The sequence below is a fragment of the Pantherophis guttatus genome, chromosome 4 (assembly GCF_059756535.1).
Source record: "Pantherophis guttatus breed Tessera chromosome 4, ASM5975653v1, whole genome shotgun sequence".
NCBI lineage: Eukaryota > Metazoa > Chordata > Lepidosauria > Squamata > Colubridae > Pantherophis > Pantherophis guttatus.
This window is the reverse complement of record NC_142066.1, coordinates 107,007,854-107,029,317: the sequence shown is the minus strand read 5'-3', so window position 1 is coordinate 107,029,317 and position 21,464 is coordinate 107,007,854. Positions and strand designations below refer to the sequence as shown.

General features: G+C 43.8%; 1 long non-coding RNA gene across 1 annotated transcript; it reads left to right on the top strand.

Annotated features, from left to right (window-relative positions):
• The first annotated feature begins 12,349 nt into the window (after positions 1-12,349).
• LOC148114283 (uncharacterized) lies at positions 12,350-16,176 on the top strand. The gene is made up of 2 exons (XR_015734343.1): positions 12,350-13,313; positions 15,730-16,176. It is a non-coding gene; the product is annotated as an uncharacterized LOC148114283 (long non-coding RNA).
• Positions 16,177-21,464: the final 5,288 nt, after the last annotated feature.

Genomic DNA, 21,464 nt, shown 5'->3' with positions numbered 1-21,464 from the left:
CCAGGGCCCTGGCTGCGCCGCAACCGATATTCACTGTGCCCTGGGAGACACTATTGGGCAAACTAAAACAGCACTATGCTCCCGCCCCCTCTAAAATAGCCCGGCGGCACGCTTTTTATCAGTGATCTCAAAAGGCAGGGGAGCCTGTCAATGCGTATATGGCTTCCCTGCGCACGGCAGCTCTCCACTGTGAATTTAGGGAGCTCGATGATATGCTCCTGGACCAACTGGTCTGCGGGGTGCGTGATTTAAAGCTGCAACAGAGACTTTTAGCTCGCTCCGACTTAACCCTCCCTATCGCCATGGATGAGGCCAGAGCGTCAGAGATGTCTGCCCAATCGTCTGCTGACATTCAGCGTGCGCAGGCTGGAGGGATGGGGGCTCCACCTGCTACTCCGCAGTCCGTCCACTATGAGGGCTCTGACATGGATGACGTTTCTGAGCCTGAAGGGGAGGTGTGCCGCCTCAAGTCAGGTCGGAAGCAATGAGCGCCTCCCGCTGGCAAACCTCCTCAGAGTGGATGCCTGGGTTGAGGCGGCCAGCATAACCGGGCGGAGTGCCGTTTCAAGTCTGCTGTTTGCCGCCGGTACGGCAAACGTGGTCACCTTTCCAGGGTCTGCCGAGCTGCCTTTCCCCTCCCTGATGACGTGGGGGAGCCTGCTTCCAAGCGCCTGAAAGCCAAACGGTTCGAGCACTGCGATAATTGTGTGGAAGAGGATCGGGATGCGGAGGTCGATGCAGTGGGTGTCAGCCACGCTTCTTCGCAGGGGACGGCCAGCAAAATCCACCTCACGGTCCAGCTGGAGGGCTTTCCATGTCGTATGGAGCTGGACACGGGCTCCGCCCGTTCCCTTATTGCATGGTCCACCCTTAAGGCATTGCTCCCTACCTTTTCCCAGCGGCGTCTCGAAGCCTGCCCTATTAAACTTAAAGATTACCAGGGGAAGCATATCCCCACGTTAGGTTGTGGCTCGTTCCGTGTTGTTTCTGGCTCTTTTTCAGGTCGCCTGCCTCTGATCGTCGTGCGAGACCGCCTTCCCAGTCTATTGGAGTTAGACTGGTTTGATGCCTTACACCTGAGCGTCTCCGGAGTTCACTCTACCAGTTATGACATCTCCGCTGAGCTGACTCGCGAGTTTGCAGATGTGTTTGATGGCCAACTCGGTAAATATACAGGGGTTCCCATTTCATTCAATCTGGACCCCCAAGTGGCCCCTAGGCAGCTGGAACCTCGAAGGGTGCCACTTGCCCTGCAGTTCCAGGGTGGACCGGGAACTGGACAAATTGATAGCGCAGGGGATCCTTGTACCGGTGGAACACTCAAAGTGGGAGACCCCCATAGTTATTCCTTTAAAATCAGACGGATCCCTTAGGATCTGCGCTGATTACAAGGCGACACTTAACAGGGTGCTTCAGGCTAACCATTACCCTGTCCCCGTGGTTCAACACTTACTCCATTCGCTGGACCAGAGTAAGGTCTTTGCGAAGCTTGATCTTGCCCAGGCTTATCAACAGCTTCCCGTTGACGAGGACACTGCCCTGGCCCAAACTATAGTGACTCACAGGGGGGCATTTAAGTGCACCCGCCTGCAATTTGGGGTCAGTGTTGCCCCGGGAATTTTTCAGAGCTTGATGGAGCGGCTGCTCCATGGGCTACAAGGGGTCATGCCCTACTTTGACGACGTCCTGATCGTGGCCGCGGATCAGGGGGACCTCGTCACAAAGATTAGGGCTGTCCTCACTCGTTTCAGAGCAGCGGGGCTGAAACTTAGGGCTGATAAGTGTCAGATGGCGGTTCCCCAAGTGGAATTTTTGGGCTTCTTGATTGATTCTGCTGGGATCTGCCCCGCCCCGTCCAAGGTCAAAGCTATCAAGGATGCCTCCGTGCCCACTAATCGGGCCGAGCTGCAGGCTTTCCTCAGCCTACTTAACTTTTACGTGGTGTTTTTGCTGAACAAGGCCTCACTTGCCGAACCCCTCCACTGTCTATTAGACGCTAAAACCCCCTGGCGTTGGGATAAAAAGGCGGCTGCCTCATTCAACGCGGTTAAAGACGTTCTCACGTCTGATGCCGTTTTGGTCCAATATGATGCAGGTCTGCCTCTTGCTCTGACCTGTGACGCTTCTCCATATGGGGTGGGGGCTGTCTTGAGTCACCTGTTACCCAACGGGGTGGAAGCCCCCATTGCCTAGTATTCCTGCACTTTGTCACCCGCGGAGCGTAATTATAGTCAGATTGACCGGGAGGCTTTAGCTGCCATCGCGGGGATCAAACAGTTTCATGATTACCTTTATGGTCAATTTTTTTACCTGGTTACCGACCATAAGCCGTTATTGGGGTTACTGGCGGCTGACCGTCAAACCCCCCTGGTCCTCTCGCCGCGCATGTTGCGGTGGGTAGAGTCTTTGTCGGCATATTCTTATGAACTACAATACAAGCCTGGGAAAGCGATCGGGCATGCTGATGCCCTTAGCCATTGTCCCCTTCCTTTGGTTGCCAGGACCATGCCCCGATGACATCTGTCCTCCTGGTGGACGAGATGTCTCCCTTAGTGACCGCAGCTGACATTCGGTCCCAGTCAGCCATTGACCCCACTCTTTCCCTTGTACTTGACTGGGTGCTCAGGGGCTGGCCTTCGGCTCAACCGGCAGCCGAATTCTTGCCATATATGTGCAGACGGCACAAGTTGTCCGTGCTGTCAGGGTGCCTCCTGTGGGGAAACAGGGTAGTTGTTCCCCCCATGCTTTGACCTCGAGTATTAGCCTGCCTCCACGATGCCCACCCGGGCATCGTACGGATGAAAGGTTTAGGCCGTAGTTATGTTTGGTGGCCAGGGATCGACCAAGACATAGAGGGGTGGGTGGCCCATTGTCCCCAATGTCAACAGTCACGGCCTGCCCCCCCACGGCCCCTGTCCAGGAATGGGAAACGCCCAGGGGTCCCTGGACGAGACTGCACCTGGATCTTGCGGGCCCTTTTTTTGGCCGCACCTTCCTGGTCATGGTTGATGCGTACTCTAAGTGGGTGGACCTTACCATCATGTCGTCCACTACCACGGACGCTGTCACACGGGTTTTAGAGGGTCTCTTTGCCACTCATGGGTTGCCCGATACCATAGTTACTGACAACGGCCCGCAGTTCACATCTGCACCCTTCCAGTTATTTCTCACTAAGTGGGGCATCCGCCATGCCCGTACGGCACCCTACCATCCGGTGGTGAACGGATTGGCGGAAAGGGCCGTGAGGTCCGCTAAAGAGGCATTACGTCGTTTTGGGTCCGCAAATTGGCACCAGAGAGTATACCAATATCTGTTGGCGCAACACACAACTCCGACCGCCTCTACCAAGCACAGCCCTGCCGAATTGTTGATGGGACGTCGACTCCGCATCACTCTGGATCGCCTACATCCTAGTTATACAAAAGAGACACACACGGGGGGCAAAGGTCGAGCTCGTTTATTCGCAGTGGGTGATCTAGTCTTTGCCTTGAATTTCGACTCCACAGTCAGGTGGCTCCCGGGGCGAATCATAGAACTAACCGGACTCTATTCTTATAGGGTCCTGCTCGCCAATGGCCGAGTGTGGTGGCGACATATCAACCAACTGAGGCTTCGTTGGGCCGATGTTGCTGAGCCTCAACCACCGCAAGTTGCCCCGTGTTTACCGACGCCTGCAGCAGTTCCGGGAGCGCATCCTGCCCCGCCGGTCTCCAAAAACCCGCTCCCGATGGAGGCACTACCTCCGGAAAACTTGCCAGTATTCCCTGGGCTTGCCACTGTAAGTGGTCCTCCCGCTACGGTAGTCGTCGAGTCAGCTGAGAGACCCCAGGCTGAAGTTTCACCTCCGGCTCCACCTAACCCAGGGCTACGGAGATCTGGGCGACTCTGACGTCGTCCTACCTACCTGGCGGACTACGAATGCTCTATCCGGGTGGAAAGGGGTGTTGAGTCCTCGCAGGTACACACGCCCCGAGCCCGCTCCGTCATCAGCGGGCTCGGATTGGTGGAGGTGCACAGCAACTGACTTAGCGGGAAGCTGCCTGATTCCGGATTGGTCAGCCTGTCTGACAGCTTGCTATTTAAGCAGCTGTCAGGTGGGGAAGTCCTGAGTTCTGTTTGCTTGTTGTTAGACCATTCAATAAAGTTAATCTGTTCAGCAGTCCGGCCTCAGTGTCGTCTTCGCCGAACTTAACAACTTAGTTCAAACCTGAGTGGCCTAGAGCCACAGTCAATTCCTGGTCTTGTTTTTACTGATTGTATAAACTTCTCCATCTTTGGCTGCAGAGCACATAGTCAATCTGATTTCTGTGTTGACCATCTGGTGATGTCCATGTGTAGAATCATCTCTTGGGTTGTTGGAAAAGAATGTTTGCTATGAACATCATATTCTCTTGACAAAATTCTACCAGCCATTGCGGTGCTTCATTTTGTACTCCAAGGACAAACTTGCCTGTTATTCCAGTTATCTTTTGGCTTTCTACTTTAGCATTCCAATCTCCCATGATGATAAGGACATGATTTTTTGGTGTTAATTCTATAAGGTGCTGTAGGGCTTCATAGAACTGGTCAATTTCATCCTCTTCAACTCCAGTGGTAGAGGCATAGACTTGGACTACTGTGATATTTAATGGTTTGCCTTGGATTCAAGCAAATCATTCTGTCATTTTGGGGATTGTATCCCAGTATTGTTTTCCCTACTCTTTTATTGACTATGAAAGCTACTCCATTTCTTCTGAGAGATTCTTGCCCGCAAAAGTATACCTGATGGTCATCTGAATTAAATTCACCCATTCCTGTCCATTTTAGTTTGCTGATTCCTAAGATGTTGATGTTCAGTCTTGTCATCGTTTGACCACATCCAGCTTGCCTTGATTCATGGATCTCACATTCCAGGTTCCTATGGAGAATAGATCTTTCTACTTTAGCATGCCAATTCCCCATGATGATAAGGACATGATTTTTTGGTGTTAATTCTAGAAGGTGTTGTAGGGCTTCATAGAACCGATCAACTTCAGCCTCTTCAACACCAGTGGTTGGGGCATAGACTTTGACTACTGTGATGTTGAATGATTTGCCTTGGATTTGAACTGATATTATTCTGTCATTTTGGGGATTGTATCCCAGTACTGCTTTTCCTACTCTTTTATTGACTATGAAGGCTACTCCATTTCTTCTGAGGGATTCTTGCCCACAATAGTATATCTGATGGTCATCTGAATTTAATTCACCCATTCCTGTCCATTTGAGTTCACTGATTCCTAAGATGTAGATATTCAGTCTTGTCATCTCTTGTTTGATCATGTCCATCTTGCCTTGATTCATGGGTCTTACATTCCAAGTTCCTATGGAGTATAGATCTTTACAGCATCGGACTTTCCTTTCACCACCAGATACATCCACAGCTGAGTATCATTTCGGCTTTAACCCAGTTGCTTCATTCTTTCTGGTGCTACTAGTACTAGCCCTCTGCTTTTCCCCATATTGGACACCTTCCAACCTGAGGAACTCATCTTCCAGTGTCATATCTTTTTTCCTTTTGGTACTGTCCTTGGGGTTTTCATGGCAAAGATATTGGAGTGGATTGCCATTTCCTTCTCCAGTAGATCATGTTTTGTCAGAGCTCTCTGCTATGACCTGTCCACCTTAGGTGGCCCTGCATGGCATAGCTTATAGCTTCATTGAGCTAGGTAAGCCCCTTCGCCATGACAAGGCAGTTGATCCATGAAGGGGTTATTATGTTTATAATGTTTATGCATGCATAAAATTGTGCTTTAATGCCATGAAATGCTGTTGATTCAATTTAACTGTATTTTCTTATCAGCTGATTTCTTACTCTACAAGTCTATTTCTTTTTGCAAAGGTTGCAGAGAAGGCTGATTGACAACCGCCTTTTTTCCTTCTTTGTTTCCACATAAAACATATTGGTTTCCTTCCAGTAGATGGCACTATTCCTCTGTGGACATATCTAGATTTACTCAGAATCAGAGCTCTGGGTTCAGTAACTCAGCTTGTACCTAATCAGTAAATCACAAGCATATGGTTTATAAAATTTTCCAACTTTTCCTGTTTCTTCATATATATTTTTTTAATACAACAAAGCAATATACTTCAGTCTATTTAGCCCTCACACAGATTGCAACTTCAAATCTGAAAATGATTTAGGGTAATTAATTTAGCCTAAAACAATTTGATTAAAGTGGCAGCATATTGATGTATGGAAACCATATTGATATTTATGATTTTAATACCATTCATGTTTGCAATTTAGAGTACCATTTTCTCATAAAATAATGATATTTTAGACTCAAACATTATTAAACACTCTTTCTTGCAATACATATATGTGTCATCTTTTAAGGATTTTGGGAAACTTTACTACTGAGGGATAAATTTAAAAAGTAGCCACTACTATGTGAGTTCAGTTAACTTCACTGAAGAAACTTACCACATATAGACTTACTAAAACCAATGAGACGAATCAGGGTTAGCCATCTACCTGGATGCTAGCTATGGGTAGCTCCCCTAGCAATAGCCAGATGACAAAAAAACAACATTGGATGGATGATTCATTTTCAATACAAGTCACAGAATACAGGTAAGAAGTGATTCAGAAGAAATACCTTTCAACTCCACTTTGCCAAATTTTCATGAACCTTTTAGATAACGCATTTTTAATTTTATCCTTTCTTGATTTTATTGTAATTGAGTCATTGAGAGTCACTGTACTAGTTTAATAAATTGTTGTTGTTGTTGTTATTGATTTAATCTTCAATTTGTTGTTGTTATTGATTTAATCTTCAATTTGATTCACAGTCTGGGTCTGTGAATCCCAGACTGTGGACTCTTAGGTTCAAGTCCTAACCTAAGAGCTGTTCAGGTAACGTCTATATAGGCAGTTCCAAGTAAGGTGGTTTGTTGTTGTTGTTGTTGTTGTCAGCCAAGTATTCATACTAGGTTTGGTATTTTTATCTACCTATCAAGTCCTTATCTGGGATAGGCAAATCTGGAAGTTTGACAGTGTTACAGATATTATCACAGAATGGAAGCTGTTCCAAGTAAAGTCACCTTCTGCAATTGGCTGATGGCAAATTTGTCAATGCTTATAGTATTCAAGTGGTGCTCCAGTTGTTTTGAGATTACACCCAAGGTACCTATCACTATTGGTACTACCCTTGCTTGCCTTTGCCATAGTCATTCTATTTCTATTCATAGGTCTTTGTATTTTGTTATCGTCTCCAGATCTTTCTCTTCTATTCTGCTGTCTCCAGGCATTGCCATATCCACTATCCAGACTTTTTTTGTCTTTCATATCAACAACTGTTACGTCCAGGGTATTATGTGACAGGTTCCTGTCTATCTGAATTCTGAAGTATCAGAGTAATTTAACTTCTTCATTTTCTATTACTATTTTATGATTCCACCAGTTCTTGTTTACAGGCAAACCTTCCAATGCACTATTGTTGCTACTTTGTCATGCCACTGCTTGTAGTCTGTGCGATCTTCTTGAAGCAGCTTACCAGGTGCTCCACTGTTTCTTCAGCTTCTTTGCATAGGCAGTATTTACTGTCTGTTGCTGTCTTCTCTGGCTTTATATGTATTTGTCCTTAAGACTTGGTCTTGTGCAGCCAGAATTAATCATTCAGCCTCTTTTTTTTAACTTTCCTGCTCTTAGCCATTGCCAAGTCTTGTTATTATTTGCTTTCTCTGTACATTTTTTAATGTACTGACCATGTAGTGTTTTGTCTTCCATGCCTCAATTCTGTTCTTCATTTGGTCTTTCTTGTAGGCCAGTTTGGTCTCTCCAGTAGTCAGCAAGCCTTCTTGGCATACTAATGCATCTTCTTCGTTGTCCTTCAGAAGCTTTTTTCTTTTTCAACCATCTGAACTTGCAACATTCCACACCCACCTATTTGCCTTGGTAGGTAGAGTCTGTCAATGTCGCTGTGAGGATGAAGGGCACAATTCATTGCATTATTTTTCTGGTCTTCCTATCTATTATTTTTAATTCTGCTTGAGTCCAGTCCCCTGCTGTGTATCTAATGACTGGAATTGCCCAGGGGTTGATTGCCTTGATGGTATTTCATCCATCGAGTTTGGACTTTAAGATCTTCTTCACTCTCTTGATGTATTCAGCACTAATCTTTTTCTTGACTTCAGTGCACTTGATGTTGTCAGCTTGAAGGATACCCAGATATTTGTAGTAATCATCCGCATCCAGACTCTTAATATTATTTTCATGGGGCATCTTGATTCCTTCAGTTTTCACTATCTTCACTACCAAATCTCCCTGGTTTGCCTCTACATTCTGAATTACTTCTGGCAAGGCTTTGATTTCTTTACCCTGGGTGAACCTTTGCAGGTCTTCCAATTCTGCTTCTGTGAATACTTTATTTCATATTATAAATCAACAATGATGTGCTAGCCTCTGTTCTGTTATTTTTGATTCTGGATATTGTTCTTTCCACAACTGGTGCATTCATTTCAAATATCCTCTTCTTGTTGGGTTGCTCTGTAATAACAGATCATTATTTCTTTGTTTTCAATCACTGTGAAGGGTAAACACCTTTTTTTCCAATAGTTCTGCAGCTGTTGGCCCTAGTTGGTCAGCCAATAGTCCTGAGTAGCCCATTTTTCACCAGATATCCAGGAACTCCAACATCTAGTGTGGACCTTGTTAACCTGACATCTGAGTTAGTATGGCTTTCTGAAATTTACATTTCACCATATTTTTTATGGGTGAGACACTCTTTGTCTGATTCCTCTGATCAGACCTGTCCGATATGGTTGAACCTCTGGCATAGCTCTCATCTTCCTCAGAGCACACATGCCCCACAACCATGTCAAAGTAGTGCCTCATTGGGTGATTATTATTATTATTCTACAACACAATTCCATCTTCTCATCTCAATGGACAAACAATTCCTATCAGTCAATACAGATGAAGAAGCCAATCCAGTTCAATGCAATTGCTGCCATAATCCATTTTTACCATATTTCGCAAATAAATACTGCATGATTTTTCAAACTGTATGTTCTGAAGGTAATTTCAGATTGTTTTATGAGTGTCCATTTCACGAGGCCACTATTCTCATATTTTGTTCATTTTTGTGAGCCATATCCAACCTGAATGTGTTTAGTGATTGTACATTCCAACTCAGGAAACAATTTGCAGTGGAATATGTTCCATATCTCAGAAAAAATGGTTGGTCACCTTAGGAATATCTTTCCCAGGGAGCTATGTCTGGCACAAAAATTTACTTCTTCCTGATGTCAGAAAAAGGAATTGTGGCCTTCCAATACGTGTATATATTAATTTTAAAAATGTATGATGTATAGGGGCTTTTAACCATTCTTGCTGCTGCTGCTGCTAAGTTACTATATTTATTATAAATTTCATTTAATATGCTTGTTACAGTGGATTTTAATTACTCCTTTTTTTAAAAAAGAAGATGATTATAGTGTATGGTAAAATATTCTGGAAAAATATGATTTGCTCTTAGCAAAAGGCAGCCCTTGGTGAACTTGGTCAATTTTTTTAAAAAAACTAAGCATTTGGTGCCCTCATTATAACTTGGATAGGAGACTATCAGGAAATCCCATAATTATAATTCAGACCAGGGAAAAAAAACAGAAAAAGAGAGTAGCAGATTGCTTCCAGTGGTGGGTTCCTCCTGGTTTGGCCTGGTTTGCGAGAACCATTAGCGGTCATGATATGATGTCACCGAACCAGTTTTCTGTCTTTGGAAGCTGGGCCCTCCTGCCTGCCCCTGTGTTATTCTGACCTTATATTTCTTCTTTTTTTGCCCAGCTGAGAGGTGCAGCCAAGCGGATTGCCGTACCTCAGCTGGGCAGATTTGTAACGCGCTTGCGCAAAGCGCAAGTTTGGTGTGCCTGCGAGCGAACTGAGCATGCGCGCGACAATCGTGCACAAAGCACATGATCGAAGAGGCGATAGCGCGCAAAGTGTGCACACAAAGAGAACTGATAGTAAAGCCAGTTAGAACCCACCCCTGATTGCTTCCACATTGCTGTCAAGAAACAGCAAGGATGTGTACAGCAATCACAAGAAATTACAGTAATCTGATTCAAGCATGTCTTCAGCTTTGTATTTAAAAAAAATTAAAAATCACAACAGATTTGAACAAAATTTACAGATGTTTCTTCTTCTGAAACAATTGACTAACATCTGGGAAATAGCCCTTGTCTCCCTCTCCCACTGATAACAGTAACAGCTTATCCTACTCCCTTCCAAAACATTCACCGATGTTGTTTTAATGGCTGAGGACAATTGGAAGTTAAACTTCTAATCATTGTTCAGAAGATGATATGCTGGCCACAGATCAGTAATGAAACTAACAGAAAAAGCAAAAAATAATTGGAATTTTTATTAAATGTAAGAGAAAGATAAATTCAATTAAATGTCATCCCCCCCCCCCTCCAAATCAGCTAATTTGTTTCTTGGCCCAATTTCAGTTTGTGCCACTAGTATAATGCTTAAAAGCAAACAAAGATGGGTGTCCTTTCAAGATGGCACCATTATTCTGCCACTAAAATCATGGCAATTTTATTTCACATTCCTATAGCAATAGTGGAGAAAAAGGTCCTATCTAGTAGCATTCCATACAGTGAAATGACAGAGATGCAGGGCTTTTTCATGCAATGTCTTATTTTCAACGTGGTCCTGAGATTATCCATTTGGTTTATTTGGATAAGTAGAGGCAAGTATTCCTTTTTTCAAAACTCAGTGACAATTGCTTCAGAGCATTTTGACAAATCATGACAGGCAGGATTCAACAGACAGGATTATTGTAGCAAGGGTTTCTATGTACCCAGTGTAAGGGATGTTCTGCTTCTCTTTTACTAGGTGGATTCTTTTAACCTTCCTGAATTAAGAGGTTAAACTGAAGCTAGATTGGTTTGCATCAATGTTTTGTGACCTTGACCTTCCCTCCAGGCAATGTTCCTTAATTTCCCCTGCTGGGCTGAATTGATGCTTCAGTTAATGTTGCATCTGAGTGTAAGAAATAAGCAGCCATTACCAAAAAGGAGACATACTGCCTTCTGAAGTGCTCCTTCAGCACAGCAGAGGACAAACCAAGTGGCAGCAGGAGTGTGATTTGAGAATTGTACCTGCAAAGGCTACAGAGGGGACATGAGGATGGAATCCAACCTGGAAGGAAAGAGTTTACATTAAGATTCTGAATTACTTGTGTGTTTGATTTTTCTATCACTGGGTTACTTTTAACAGAATTTTATTTTGCTTGTTTTTTAAAAAACAAAGAAACAGAAACAAAGTGGAAAGAAGCAAAATTATCCTGACAAGGGTAGAAGAAGATGTCAGTTTGGATTGGATTATTTGAGAAGTATGGAACAAAGGTTTTTTTTCCTCTCTCTCTCTCTTTATATTTCTATGTATCCCTTCCTGATTCCAAGCCACATTTCTTCATTCTGTGAGGAATATTAAGGTTTAGTCCAGGGATCTCCAACCTTAAACACTAAAAGAGCCATTTGGACCCGTTTCCCACAAAAAAGAAAACACCGGGAGCTATAAAACCTGGCTGAGCATGGCCAACTCAATGTCACTCACTCCCACCCAATCACATGACTCCCCCAGCCACGCCTACCCAGCTTTTGTGGCTCCCAGTATTTTCTTTTCTCTGGGAAACAGGTATCTGTGTATGTGTGTGTTTCTCTTTCTCTCTCTCTCTCCTCTCTCTCTTTCTCTCTCCTTTCTCTCTCTCACACACATCTCTCTGTGTGTGTCTCTCTCTGTGTGTGTCTCTCTCTTTCTCTCTCTCATCTCTCTCTCTTTCTTTCTCTCTCTCTCTCTCTCTCTCTCTTTCTCTCTTGTGTGTGTGTTCCCTCTTGAACCATTTCCAAAAACAGGCAAGGGTTGGGTGTGTGGGTTTTTGTGTGTGTGTGTGCTGATGTTGCTCTTTCTTCTTCTTTGGGTGTTTTTTACCATATGATTTAAATCATACCATATGATTTAAATCATACCATATGATTTAAATCATTTCATGTTCCCAGATAAATGAAGCTCTTTCATCCCCCTGCTGTGGCTTCCTGTCGACTGAACCCACCACTGGATGGCCCCGCCCCTACCTGAGAAGGTAAGGGTGACAGCAGCGAATGGAGACTCACTCCATATTCCAAAGCGGAAGCAAAGTGGCCCTGTACTTGCCTCTTCTTCCAGCTATTGTTGGAGCTGTGTGCACCTCAGTTGCTCGGGGAGACGTGCAACTTTCTATCTGCCCCAAGACACTGGCCCGGCCCAGATGCAGCCAATGCTCCGCATCATAATGGAATCCAGGAGGAGGAGGGGATGCCATCTCCCCCATTGTGAAGCACACTAAATTTAAGTCTGCTGCGCAAGGTGGTGCAAGAGCAATGAACAAGCCATGGAGGCAGTGAGAGCAGCGGCATCGGGTGGGTCCAGCCAGTGGTGGGATCACCCAATAGGGAGCTACAGCAGAGAGTCCAAAGAGCCACATGCGGCTCCGGAGCCACAGGTTGCCGACACCTGGTTTAGTCAAATCAAGAGAGCAAAAAGGAGACTCAGCCACATTGTCTCTAGTCTTTCTAATTATTAGAAATTTGTCCCATCCTCTTCCCAAAAAGTTGCATTACACTTCCAGGGAGAAGCAATAGTCCCATCCCAATGTAGTTTCCCAGTTTTTTCTGCCTTATCTGAAAGCAAAATTTGTTATTGCCAGGAAAATGGGTTCATTTATTTGATGATGTTAATATTCATTCTGTTGTATTTTATGGGTCACTTTTTATGCCAGTTGTAACAGCATGTAGTTAAGAAGATCCTTGGTTAATCAGACAAATTCTAATACCACCAATCTTGGTCTTGGAAGTTCATTAACAAAAAGGGACAAGTGCAAATGCTATTCTGTTCATTTTCTAATAGGAATTTACCAATCTTTGCAGAGATTGTTTTTCATAATCTGAGGGAAAACAAGGGAGTTTTTAAAAAATGCAATGAAGGAAAATATAAAACTCATAATTCATCTATCAAGGCAAGAGGACTTTGCTGTTTAAATTTTGGTCTATATGTGAACTATAACTTTCTTATGTTTAACAGCCATCAAAAAGGCAGGCAGGGATAATATGCTGGGAATCGCTTTACCTATTGGATTTGTTAAAATTCAGTAACAATATGTATAGATTTTCTTCAGAAGAATACAGGAAAATATGCAGATTTCTTCAACAAAATTCAGGGAGGAAAAAACCACTATTTAAAAAATTGAAATGTGAAGAATACTGAAATCAAAGAACTGCCCATCTCTACAAGCAAGACATTATGGGTAAATAGTCCTTTTCAACAGAACTCATTAGCAGATAGCATTAATAACTTTGATCCTGGAATCTGAATCATTTTTTAATCATTGTTTTCATATTGTCTTGTCTTGGACACCTAATAAGGAAAGGTGGATTATAATCTGATATAAATGAATGAATAAATAAAATAAAGCCATCCACTACTAACAGATTTATCTACCATGAATTTGTTAATCCCTTTTAAGGCTAAATTTCTATAGTTTAATTGAAAAAGCAATTTGATGTTGTCAAATCCCACAGCTACCTTGCTAACATATTAATGATAAAAATGAAGAAAATATTCAACAATTAAACCAGGCCTGTCAAACTCAAGGCCTGCAGACCAGATCCAGTCTGCGATGTGCTTAGATCTGGCCTGCAGGGCTGCTGTGGAAACCACAAGGGACCAGCTCCCACCCACTGCAACCCAACCGGTTGCTTCCCTTGCAGCTTGTTGGCCTCTCAGCCACTCATTGGCCGGTAGCCTTCAAGATAGGCTGTGAGGATCAAGGCTCTGGCCAGTTCTATACCTCCTGCCAAGTTGGGACTCAGTTTCCAAAAGGTTGTGGGAGTCCCACCCAAGCAGGATCTGCCGAGGGTGGGCTGCCATGGGGCTTAAGCCGATGCAGGAGCTCCAGGTGTAGCTTTGCTCAGTGCCACTTCGTGGGACACAGCCAGATAGCCAGCCCAGACTGGGTGACGGAGGTGGAGCTAGAAGGCACTGGGGAAATTGTTCTTGGGAGGAATGGATGCCGCCCTCCCCCCGACTGCGGTGGAGGGAAGCTTCGCAGATTTCTCTCTCTTCTAGGTTGCAATGCGTCGGTCTGGGGAGAAACAGTGCCAGCTCCGCACTTGCTGCTAGCATTTTGGGGGATGGGGGCAGTGGCAGCACCAAGTTGAAAGGGGAGATAGTGGGAGGAAGCAAATCTCCTCTGGAGAGAGGTGTCAAATCCCCCCTTTCTGCCCATGTCCGCAGTTTTTAATGCAGCTGCAGATTTGAACTCTCTCAACTTCCCTTTGCCACAATCTCAAAGGATGCCCTGGCTTTCCTTATGCCCCCTAAATCACTCCCCCAATCTTTTGCAGCCAATGGGCACTGTCCCCCCAAGCGCCTTTCTGCCTCTGCCTTTGTCAACTGTTGGTTGGGCTGATGCCCAGGGGCTATCCCCCCCACATAAACCCAATCTTCGGCTTATTTAGAGGTTATAGGAGTGGGGATTGTTGGAGTACTCTTGGAGTTGGAGTACCCAGTACTCTTCAATATCTTTATAAATGATTGAAGGGGAACTCACCAAATTTGCAGATGATACTAAGCTGGCAGCTAACACCTTAGAAGATAAGCTCAAGATCCAGATGGATCTTGACAGACTTGAACACTGGGCCCTATCTAACAAAATAAAATTCAATGTAGAGAAAAGTAAAGTCTTACACTTAGATAAGAAAAACTAAAAGCACACATATAAACTGGGGGAAACCAGGCTTAATAGCAGTGACTGTGAGAGGGATTTTGGAGTCTTAGTGGACAATCAGCTAAATATGAGCCAGTAGTGTGCAGCGGCAGCTAAAAAAACCAATGCAATCCTAAATTGCATTAACAGAGGGATACAATCAAGATCAAGGGAGGTACTAATACCACTCTATAAAGCCCTAGTAAGACCATACCTAGAGACTGTATCTAAGTTTTGGTCATCACATTATAAAAAAGATGTTGAGACTCTAGAAAAAGTGCAGAGGAGAGGGGACTGGAGACTAAAACATATGAAAAACAGTTACATGAACTGGGCATGGCTAGTCTAGTGAAGAGAAGGACCAGGGGAGATATGATAGCCGTTTTCCAATACTTGAGGAGCTGCCACATGAAATAGCTGTAAAGAGAGCTTGTTTATAAATGTTGTATGTCTTGTATTGTTACACTGTGTTATAAAAATAATAATAATAAAAAAAAGAAGAGACACAAAACAGTACACTAAATTAAGCATTCTATTTTTAAGAATGACTAAACAAACCAAAGGATATATAATTTGTTAATCTGAACTATGTAACAGAACATATTTAGAAATTTTGCATAATATAGATTTTACTCTATTATGTTATACAAAATTAATCTAAAGAGTATCTTGCAACAGTAACATTTAATTAAAATATCCCATATCATGATTTTTGTCTACACTTATTTATATACTCCTCTGTTAGTTTGGCTAATTAATCTGGATTATATCTTATTTTTTATTCTTTTTTATCACAGCTCTCTATCCCTACAGGCAGCTGTGATAATAATAATAATAATAAAAAGACTACTCTGTGAAAGTTTACCTTTGCAATCAAGGATGAGCCATTTCTATGATTTGAGTTTGGTACCAATATTCAATATTGTTCATGTGCTCATTCAATTGTTTGTTTCAGATGCTCCAGGAGAACCTAGAAAAATTACAATTAAAAGCTTTGATGCCCAAAAATTTTGAAAATGAGCTCAACATTTTTATGCACAACACAAGATAAGCAGAAGGAGTTGGAAATAAAGGAAAAATATCGAGCTACAGAGGCCTCTGTAGATGAATCGCCTTTGGATTCTTTAGATGCCTCAGTTGGATTATCTATAAATAAGGGAGATGTGGCATCGGATTCTAACGTGATGACTCATCAAGTCACAGACAAGCATGGAAATCAATTAGTTGATACACAACTTATAGAAAAGAAATATGAGCCACAAAAGCAAAACCAACAAGACCAAGTCATAAATCAGAACAAAAATCGACCAGTTGATATACAACTTGTAGAAAGGAAATTAGGATGGAGATCAAACCCACAAAAATTCAAGAAAAAAAGAAATAGATCTCACAAAAATAAAAATTTCTAAATTAGGCAACAGTGAAGCCAGTTATTTAAAAGATGACTGAATACATGAAAAGATAGTTGAGGCGAAGTATTGGTTAATATTATCCTGAGGAGAGTGACAGACCTCTGCAATGCCGTAATTTTGGGATGTGAAAAGGGCCTTAAATTGTTGGATTGGAATTATCTATTTTGGATTTTTTTGATAAATGTATTATGTTTATGCTGAGCTATATGGCAAGAGAGCTATGCTGGGGCATGCAGAAGATCTGGTTGTTACCCCATTATGACGGTGGGAATTAATAATCCTGAAGAAAGCCACTACTACAGATATTATATGGAATACAATTACAATGTCACTCGGGTGGTTGTTTTTTTATATACATGAAGATATTCATTACTGATGGGGGTAGATGATAACTGAGGATTTTGAACATTTTGTTGCAATCAGGATGTTATGTTACCCTAATATGGGTGATGGAGTTAACAATCCAGTGGAAAGATATCAAAGAAGACATTATATGGACCATAAGTTTAAATTCATTGATTTTATCTATAGATTTGTCTCCCATGATAATCCCCAACAGCGGTTTGTGGTCGGTGATGAGTTCGAATCTCCTCCCGTACAAATATTTGTGGAAACGCTTTATGCCAGCTACTGCAGCCAACGCTTCCTTGTCTAATGGGCTGTAGTTTCTTTCTGGCTTGGACAAAGTTCAAGAATAGAAGGCAATGGGGGCTTCTCTTCCATCTGACATGCAGTGACTTAATACCGCTCAGATGCTGAATGGGGACGCATCGCACATTAGTCTAATCAGTAATGTCCCATTGTACTGTACCAGCACTCTGTTTGAAGTCAATGTGTTCTTTATTTTTTCAAACGCGATTGTCTCTGGTCTTCCCCATTTCCATTCTGTTGTTCTGTCCAGAAGCCGATGCAGTGATTCAGCAATCGTAGCTTTCTGCAATAGGAAGATATTATAAGAATTCAATAAGCCTAGGAACGCTTGCAGTTCTGTTTTGTTAGTGGGAGTGGGTGCTTCTCTGATGGCCTTCAGTTTGCTTGAGTTGGGACATAGTCCTGTGCCATCTATCAAGTAACCCAGGAACTCTACTTGTGTTTCAGCTAAATGGCACTTGTCCTTTTTCACTGTTAGTCCCACCTCCTGGAACCTGGCTAGCACTGCTCTCACCCGTTGCCATAGTTGCCCTAGGTCTTTCGCCGAGATTAATACGTCGTCGAAGTATAGGGCGACCCCTTTGATTCCCTGTAATAGGTGCTCCATCAAGCTCTGGAATAACCCTGGGGCTACGCTCACTCTGAACTGCAGGCACTTACACTTGAATGCTCCCCTGTGTGTTACTATGGTCTGTGCTTCTGGTGTAGCATCATCTACGGGAAGCTGTTGGTAGGCTTGTGCCAGGTCAAACTTGTCAAAAATTCTTCCTTGGCCCAACGAGTGTAATAAGTGTTGGACCACTGGCACAGGGTATGCGCTTTGCTGTAACGCCTTATTTAATGTACTTTTATAGTCTCTGCAGAGACACACTGATCCGTCTGGCTTGATAGGGGTCATGATTGGGGTTTCCCACCTCGCATGGTCGATCGGCTCTATGACTCCCTGGGTGACTAGCTTATCTAGTTGCTCATCTATCTTGGGCTGTAGAGCAAAAGGAACCCTCCGGGGCTTGATTTGGATGGGGGCAACTTGGGGGTCTAGGTTGAACAATATTGGGGACCCCATGTACTTGTCTAATTCGCCATTAAAGACATCCGCGAATTCTTCCATCAGTTCTGCCTTCCATTGGTCGCCTCCGATGTGATCGATTCCGACTACAGCTAGCCCCAAAGGTTCGAACCATTCCAGACCCAAAAGGCTGGGTCTGTCCTGGTCCACGATGGTGAGGGGAAGCTTCTCTCTGAAAGCCTTGAATTGGATGTTAAAGTCCTTTATGCCCAGAACCGGAATCTGGTTCCGGGTCGAGATGTTAGGGACCAATCACTAGATGGTCTTCCAGGATACCATAGCTAGGCGTGACCCCAAGTCGACCTCCATCTTGCAGGGTCTCCCCTCGATGAGGATGGTCGCTGCCATCTTGTTTGAATTTCCTGCGCTCACATGGCCTACGATTACTGTCTGGTGGGTCTCTCCCCTCTCTGATCCAGAATCCTCGCTTTTCCGACCCCTTCCAAACGGTTGTCGTCTCCCACTTGTCTGGAACGGTCGGTTCTTTTCTGGTGAGCTGGGTGGGCGGTTCGGCTGGCTCCTCCGGGATGCTGGTTGGGTTGCTCTGCATGCTCTCGCTATATGCCCTTTTCGATCACATCTCTGACATATCACATCGTGGAACTTGCATTCTGCCCTGGGATGGTTGCCTTCGCACCCCGCACACCAAAAGTCTTTCTTTCCTTTCCCTTTTGGTTTCCCTTTTCGGTCCGGGCCGAGGTGGTGCACTTCATCCTTATCCTCCTCTTCCTCTGACTCAGTTTCTGCTTCCTTGTAATGGACTGAGGATTCCTCTTTCCCTTGCAGCCCCTTGTTGACCTTCTTCATGGCTGCTGAGGATTTCTGAGACACCTCCGTTGCTGAGGCTTCTTCCAGGGCCTCCTTGAATGTTATTTGGGGCCTGGCCAGCAATCTGCTTTGTAGTGTGAGGTCCCTTAGTCCCAACACTAGCCGATCCCTCATGGCTTCTTCTAGGTTCACAAAGTTGCACGCAGCAGCTATCTCTCTTAAAATCACCATGAATTCACTGATCGTCTCGCCCTCCCTCTGGTCCCTTCGTTAGAATTCGTGCCTTCTTATCAGGGACGATGCTTGGGGGGGGCATAGTGCGCCTTCAGTATTCCTTGTAGGGACGTCCAAGTCATGGTTCTCAACTCAGGAGGAGCGGTGAGCGCTTTTGCCATTTTGAATACAGCTGGACTGCAATGCGTGAGAAAGAGGGCTCTCTTTCTTTGTTCCGACAAACTCAACAGGTTGTTTGCCTCCCTGTACATGTAGAACCTTTCCATGTATGACTCTCAATCTTCTCCAGCTGGGTTGAATGGTGCGGGTGGGCTGATCGAAGACATTCTTGTTAGCCGATGATCTGACTGGTGTCTGTAGTCGTTGATCTAGGTGGCTGATGATTGCTCGTGGAGATGTATCATTGCGTTCTTCATCCTTCAGGATCCTACCTTCGTCGCCAGTGTTAAGTATAAGGCGCAAAGAAGGACTGGACACTCCGTTAGCAACAAATACTTTATTTAAGCTCTGTAACTGCAATGGGTAATCCCAGCCGCAGCAGCTCCTTTTATAGCCCGGAGCTGTCCGCGGCTTCAGCCACTGACGCTTGCTTAAGTTTCCCGCTCCCGGGTCTCTTTCATTGATTGACTCATTTGAATCTGCCATTCAATACTCAATGAAGTTGTAAGAACGTGATATGTAAGTAAAACAGCTTTCCTCATCTGAATAAAAGACTTCGGCTTCTCTGCCATGAGGGCCTACAGCAAGGGTCTTCAAACTTGACAACTTTAAAACTTGTGGCCTTCAACTCCCAGAATTCCTGAGCTAACATGACTGGAGAAGTTATTCTGGGAGTTGAAGTCCACAAATCTTAAAAGCTTTCAAGTTTGTAGACCCCTGGCCTACAGGCTTAGTTTTTACACAGTCTGGTCAGGCTTAGTTTAGGCCCAGTCTTCTTGCTGCTGACTGGCTAATTTGAATGAGCAGCTTCAGGGATTGGGGCATGACAGCCAATCAACAATAACAAAATAACACTTAGAAGGGACTTTTTTGGGGGGGACCCTATACCATTTCAGAGAAATGGCTGTCCAGTCTTTTTTTAAAAACTTCCAGTGATTGAGTATCCAGAATGTCTGGAGACAAATAGTTCCACTGATTAATTGTTCTCATTGTCAGGAAGTTTCTCCTTAGGTTTAGCTTGCTTCTCTCTTTGTCCAGTTTCCTTCTATTGCTTCTTGTTTTGCCTTCTGCTTCTTTGGAAAATATATTGCCCTCCTTTTTTGTAGCAGCTCCTCAAAAGTCTATTTTGTGACCTGCCTATCACTCTCTTGGGCAAAGCATGTGAGCCATTTTCTCCTTTCAGTGGTCCATGAAAGTACATCTATAGTATGTAGATGCAGATAATAAAGTTTTAAAAAGGTGAACAACATTTTTACAGAACTATAGATATGTTGAGGCTGGGCATGACAACGAGTGGCTGGGAGGGGAGGGACCAGGTGAGGTGCCCCTTGATGTGAGTGATGTTGAGTTGGCCCCACCCACTCAGTCACATGACCACCTAACCATTCCCACCAAGCCACACCCTCAGAACTGGTAGTAAAAAAAATTGAATCCCACCGCTGCTCCAGTAATTTCAACCCTTCTATCATTTTATCTCTATTAATGACAATTAAATCCAATATGGCTGTCTCTCTAGTTCCCTTCTTTGTTTTGGGGGAGACAAAGTTGTCTGCTAGGTTTGTCAGGAATCTGTTTGATCGTCCACTAGGTACACAATTTGTCTCCCAGCGTGATATCAAGTAGTTAAAGTCTCCCATTATTATTGTGCGTGCTCCCTACATACCTTAGTTAATTAATTAGCAAAAAGTTCATCTATTTTCTGAGTTTAGTTGGGTGGCTTGTAGTATAAACCTGTGGCAATTCCCTTCTTTTCTCTCTCTCTTTTATATTGACTCAAGTGCATTTGAGATGATTTTCATCATTGTTCTGCTGTATTTCCATGGAGATGTAGTTATTTCTTATATATAGCACAACTGCACCTCTTCTTTTATTAGATCTGTTTCTTGTAAACAATTTAAATCCCTGTAGCTATATATTCCATTCATGGGTTTCATTCCACCAATGGCAAGTATATTCTATATGTCCTCATGGGAGCACACATTACTTCTGCCCATCCTAATAGGCATCCTCCTAGAGTAGCTGCCTGCAGCTTTGATTCCAGGACTTGGATGGCAAACACAGCACTGTGGATAGCCCCTGATTTTTACAGTGCTAATGCTTAGTGTAAGGAACTATCTCAAGGGAATTTCCCAGCCATCCCCATCAATTTTTTCTCTTCTTCCCTCTACATGTTTTCACCAAATCTACTGCCGTAAGTGGCTTTAAGGAGCATTCCACTTTACCTCTCTACTGATCTAATAAGACCGAAGATACATTTCTAGTTATGAATAAACAGCTCTACTTTGCCATTCGTATTCAAAACCAAAGCTAAAAACTTCCTGTCTGAAGGAAATCACCAGTGAACAGTTGGGAGGGGAAAACTGATATTATAAGGACAAAGAATGGATAGGCACAGAT